Below are 6,270 nucleotides of genomic sequence, written 5' to 3'. Positions count from 1 at the left end.
AGTCAGGATTGGGGCTGGTCCCTCAGACCTCTCTTTTGGTTCCTTGCCTCAAGCTGGTATGTTGCATTCACTTCTTGGAACACTAGGTTGAAGTCTGGTCCCTCTTTCCCTGTGGAGATATAAACAATACCCTCTCCTTGGGTGGGTTTACTGCCCTGTTTCCCCATTAGCCATGTCTTTTTTTCCCTCCTTTTTTCCTCCTCTTTTTAGTTGGCTACCATATGTATCCCTGGATTTGGTCTAGCCCCTGCCATACTACCTGGACCTCACCCCAGGATATATAATAGCTTTTCACCTATGCCCCTTTTGCATTCTTAAGCTTACCTCAGCAGACTCATGTTATACATATCCTTTTGTGCTTGACTTACTTCACTTAGCATAACTTCCCCCAGTTCTTGCCATGTGGCAATGTGCAACATGCGTTCGTCACTGCTTTTTAGTGATGCATAGTACTCCATTGTATGTATGTACCACAGTTTTAAAATCCATTCATCCGTTGGAAATTTGGGTTGTTTCCAACTCCTTGCAATTGTGAACTATGCCACCATAAACACTGGAGCACAGATGTCTGACCATGGTTTGTTTCTTGTCTCTTCTGGGTATATGCCCAGTAGAGGGATTGCTGGATCGTATGGAAGCTCAATTTCCATGTGTTTTAGATATTGCCAAATAGATTTCCATAGTGGCTGTTCATACCTACAGGTCCACCAGAAGTGGACGAGAGTTCCTATCTCACCACAGCCCCTCCAACACTTGTTGTATTGTGGTTTTTTAAGGGGTTAGGTGGTATCTTGTTGTTTTAATTTGCATTTCTCTCATGACTAAAGATCAGGAACATTTTCTCACATGTTTATTGGCCATTCAGATTTCTGCCCTTGTGAAACTTCTGTTCAGGACCTTTGCCCACCTCCTCAGTGGGCAATTAGTTTTTTTTCTTTTTGGAAGGTAGCAAAGTATTGTACATTTTAGTAAAAATGTGTTTGTCTGATGTGTCATTGCTAAAGATGTTTTCCCAGTCCATGGGCTCTCTAATTACTCTCTTGATGAATTCTTTAGATGTATACAGGCATTTTATATTCAGTATATCCCATTTGTCAGTTTGTGCCTCCTCTGTATTTGTGTCCTTCCCTATTTCTGATAGCCTATGTACTCCCTGCACCAAAGTTCTCAGGTTTCACCCAATTCCTTCATTGATGGCTCTAATAGTTTGGGATTTTACCTCAAGGTCTTTGAACCAACTTGATTTATTCTTGTGCATGGAGTGAGATAAGGGTCTTGCTTCATTTTTTTGCAGGTAGACATCAATTTTGTCCAGCACCACTTATTGAAGAGGGCATCTACTTCCCATTTGATATTTTCTGGGCCCTTATCAAAGATCAGTTGTCTGCATGTTGATGATTTCATTTCTGGATTTTCAGTTCTTTTCCATTGGTCTGAATATCTGTCATTATACCAATACCATGTAATTTTGATCCCTGTGGCTATATAATATGTGGTAAAGTCAGGTAAAGCAATTCCTCCCACTCTGTCCTTCTTCTTGAGTAGTTCTCTGCTAATTCTGGGCTCTTCCCTCTCCATATGAAGTCAGTAATCAGTTTTTCCAATTCCTTGAAGAAAGAGGATGGTATTTGTATCGGGATAGCATTAAACTTATATGGTACCTTGGGCAGAACTGACATCTTTACTATATAGAGTCTTCCACAAGCATGGGATATTCTTTCATTTGTTGCGGTCACTCTTGGTTTCTTTTAATAGTGTTCTGTAGTTTTACTCATATAAATATTTTCTTTTTAGGTGGGTGTGAATTCCCCCAGAGGAAGGTGGGGGAGCTTTCCCCAGCCTCATGTTATGCTGCAGAGGGTGGAGCTCCCTCAGCTTGGTGGTGGGGGCATAAATGCCCTAGGTTAAGGGGAGTGGCCAGGAGGTTAGCAGTGGCATGTGAGAGAAAAATTAAAAAATAAAACCCCCCAAAATCTGAGTCCACTGAGACTGTTGGGGGAAAGAGAGAAGAGAAGGAAACAAAAGTAGTTATATAGCTGAGTCCAGATCCCTGACCATGGGGCTGGAGGGGTTAAACCCTGTCCCGAAGCAGTGGCAAGCTGTGCCCATATTGAGATAAAGCCTCTGGGCTGGCTCCAAAGGACCCCAGTCCTGGCAAAGACAGTGGTGGAGCTAAGGTTAAACCCTAGCCAGCCTCCACAGTGGTAAGCTAAAAGACCCAGGTCCTCAAAACCTGGTGGGTCTGTGCCTACTTATCTTTATGATGCTCCTCCTGCAACCCGTCAGTGTGGAATTTCCCAAGTAGTGACTCTTGTGCACTAATTTCTGCAGAGTCCCTCTGGTATGTATTACTCAGTCGCCATCTTGCCGGAAGTCCCAAACAATGAGTTCTTAGGATGTGGCCTTACTCAATAATTGCCCTCATGAAGAGATCACTGAAGACATGGATGCTATAGCAAAGTGTAGTAAAGAAAGCAGATGGTGTCAGACTATCAGAAAGTATAGCATCTGGGTCTTAAAGAGTTATCTTAAAACAAGCAGCTGTCTAAGTGAGGTGAGAGCTACGTCACCAGCTCACCAGCCTGTGACCCCAGGATTGCAAATAATAAAATTCAAGGTCAGAGGAAGGGAAAGTATTAGAGCTTAAATTATGAACACCCAGTTTTCAGAAGGCTATGGTTGATAGTGAAAGCTGTATTATCAGACAGAGTGAATTGGAAAGTGGGTGAATACAGATATAATTATGTTAAAATTTAACACCTTAGCATTTGTTCTCTCTTTTGACCTATTTTAAATATTTTCTAGTCTTTATTGTTTTCTATTTTCAACTGAGGTTTTTCTATGTTTTATTTTGTTATTGCATTGGTTGGTTGTTTTTTTGGTGGTTGTATGTTTTTCTTTATATGAAATCTGGAATAGGTATATCTATACAGACAGTAACTGGATTTATTAATCCAGCTATTAATAATTTATTGGGGGAATGTGAAGGGAGACTAGGGAGAAATGGGGAACTAGCAATAAATACAAAAAAGAAAATGTTCAAAATTTCTTATAGTGATGATTGCACAACTCATTTAAATATGTTTAAACTATTGAACTGTATGATATGTGAATATCAATGTCAAGAAAACTTCACATTTTTAAATTATTACAGCCTAGAAAACCTTTGGGGCAGTTCTCCTCTGTCCTTTAGGGATGTTATGAGTTGAAATAGACTCTGCCCAGGAGTTAGTTTGAGTCCATGAGATGTGCTTAGCAAATAATACTGCCAATTGAGTCAATGCTGACTCATTGAGACTCCCTGTGGATTTCAGAGACTGTAACTAGTTACAGTAATGTAAAGCCCAGTCTTTCTCCAGAGGAGCTGCTGGCTCTAGATATGGACAGAAATCAACAGAAAAGATTTAATAAATGGATGTGCTATTGGAGGTGTCCATTCTTTGACACCAAGACATTTGGAAGTCAGCTACCTAGCCAAATGTGTAAAAGACATCTATATTTAGGCCCATTCCAAAGAAAGGCAATCCAACTGACACTCCTACCAGGGTAATAAGCGGATCTAATGAAAAATCCAAGTCAAGATGAGGGGCGGGGAGCATACACATCTTGGAGAAGGCAAGTGCATTTCTGTTGGTAGGTACGTGAGGAGCCAATTCTGACTCTTAATGGCCCTATAGAGCACAGTAGAACTTCCCCTTTGGATTTCTGAAGCTAAAAATCTTTAGAAAAGCAGAAATCCTCATCTTTGTTCCATAGAGGGACTGATAGTTTTGAATTGTGAGCCTGACAGTTAGCAGCCCAACTCATAACCCACTACCCCATCAAGATTCATTAGAATTATTTCAGTTTCTCTCCATTGAGTAACACTGGTCATTGGTTTTGACTACTTACCCTTAATTATATAGAGGACTTTGTCTTCTAATCTTATTTTGTTAAGGATTTTTATCAGTAATAAGTATTCGATTTTGTTAAATGTCTTTTCTGCATTGATTGATATGATCATAGGTTCTTTTATTTTATTCATGTGATGATTATGTTGGTTGTCTAGTGTTGAATCATCCTTGCATATCTGGTATAAATCCCACTTGATCATGATATATGTTTATTAATATGCTGTTGGATTCTACTAGGTAGTATTTTGTGGAGAGTTTTTGTGCCTATGATCATAAGGAGTATTGGTTTCTAATTTTAATTTTTAGTGGTATTTTTGCTTGGTTTGGGTATTAGAGTTATGCTCACACCATACAATTAATTCAAGAGGATTCCATTTTTTTTTTCTATAATCAACTAGTTCGAGTAGAATCTGTGGTAGCTTTTGAATGTTTGGTGGATTTCATCAGTGAAGTCTACTGGGGGCAGACGTTTACACTGTGGAGACTTTTAGCTCCTCTGATTAATTTCTTCTTTTCTTAATTGGCATTTTCAAATTTTCTCCTTCAGTGTATGTAAGTTTAGGAAGGTAATGTGTTTCTTAAAATTTATCCATTTTTGTAAGTATGGATTGTGATAAAATCTGTATGAGCCCCCAATAAAATGACTTTTTAAAATTTCTTCTGAGTTTTAAATTTGTTGGAGTACAGTTCTTCCTTCTGTTGTTGCCCTTTTTGTTTCCATGGGTTCTGTGGTGACATTGGCCATTTTATTCCTCCCATTCATTGCAATCCCCACAACGTAACAACACTCATTCCTTTTTCTGTGTTTCCCTTTCCATTACTCCTTTCCTAACCCCTTCTGAACTTTGCCCTTATGTAAATGCTGCCTTTTTTATCTCAAATTGTTGGTTGTTTTTAGATGTGTGTGCCTCACTGGTGTTATTGCTTCCCTTATTGACCTGTCTATTGTTTGGCTGAAAATTGAACCTTTGGGGTAAGTTCATTTCCATACCTCAAAGGGTAACTAATGATCAGAGTCTCAGCAGTTCCTCCTATCTCAACTCAACTACTAAGTTTGGTCTTTTTTATTTTGAGTTTTGTTTAACATTTTTTTTACCATTCTATCCAGGATCTCTTGATGTGGTCTCTTTTCGAGCATTTGGTAATTGTAGCTGGACACCATCTTGTTCTAGTTTCCCGGTTCATTAGTCCATTGGGCTAATTGTTTCAATTATTCTTCTAATTTTATCAGTCTTCTTTCCTCTGGACAGGGATAGACAAGTATTTGCACATTAGATAGCCACTTATGAGCTTTAAAGATTCCATCCACTACTCACAAAAGTAGGGTTTATAGAAAATTTTATTTGTAAACTATTTTATACAAATTCACCTTGATATCCCCAGGCTTAGGAACTCATTCCCTCAAAGCCAGGTTTAAGATATTTTAGTAATTTTACCCCTTGTATACCCCACCACATTCATAGATATATTTTCAGTAAAGGTACCCATGTAAAAAGTAATCTGCCATATCTATCTCTATTTTTAAATATACCCCAACTCTCCCTTTCACACCCATTCAGCCTGCATGTCTCCTCATGCATCTACTCAAAAAAATCCAATCAAACTCACTGCCAATGATTTGATGCTGACTCATAGCAACCCTATAGGATAAGGTAGAACAGCCCCTATGGGTATCCAAGACTGTAACTCTTTATGGGTGTAGAAAGTCCTGTCTTTATTCCTCAGAGTGGATGATGGTATTGAATTGCTGACTTTTCTGGTCATATCCCAATGTGAAACCACTCCATCATCTACTCACAAATCACTGTATATAACTGTATTTTGTTACACAAGGTAGCATTTAGAAGTAGTCATTAGACGTACTAATTTTCATTGATTTGGGTTTGGGTGCTCTATCTTGAAAAATGTTTACTTTCATACAGGGATAATGTCAACCACTTTGCAACATCACTTCTTTTTAAGTCTAACTTGCAAATAATTGACATAAGGTGAAAATTATTCTCAAGGATGGCCTTAAAATTCTAACCTGAACCTCAAGGCCTTAGAGATTACTAATATAAGATAGGAATTTGTAAAAAATCTTAACTTGTTATAATTAAGGGAGGTAGTAAGAGAAGAAAAGAAGGAAATGATATCCTGAGAAAAGCCTAATTCATTTCATAAACCTCTTGTAGATGCAAATTCCAGTCTCACCAGTTTTGAACCCACAGCTACCCTGTGAGAGAAAGATGAGATGACCTGTTACTGGCATGTTTTACCGCCTCAAAAACCCAAAGAGGCAGCTCTACTCTGTCCCTCAAGGTTATGAGGAGTCAGAATTGGCGTGATGACAGTGGGTTTGGTTTGGTTTGGTTTGGTTTGGTTTGGTTTGGTTTGG

The 6,270-nt window shown here is 38.8% G+C and overlaps 1 protein-coding gene across 1 annotated transcript in view; it reads left to right on the top strand.

The window, feature by feature from the left end:
• Window positions 1–6,270, top strand: part of TRIM42 (tripartite motif containing 42) — a 28,054-nt gene that overhangs the window by 4,295 nt on the left and 17,489 nt on the right. The window lies entirely within an intron of this gene.

The sequence above is a fragment of the Echinops telfairi genome, unplaced genomic scaffold, assembly GCF_000313985.2.
Source record: "Echinops telfairi isolate 266 unplaced genomic scaffold, ASM31398v2 ScPeMD7_16;HRSCAF=60, whole genome shotgun sequence".
Lineage (NCBI taxonomy): Eukaryota > Metazoa > Chordata > Mammalia > Afrosoricida > Tenrecidae > Echinops > Echinops telfairi.
This window is presented reverse-complemented; position numbering and strand designations above follow the sequence as displayed.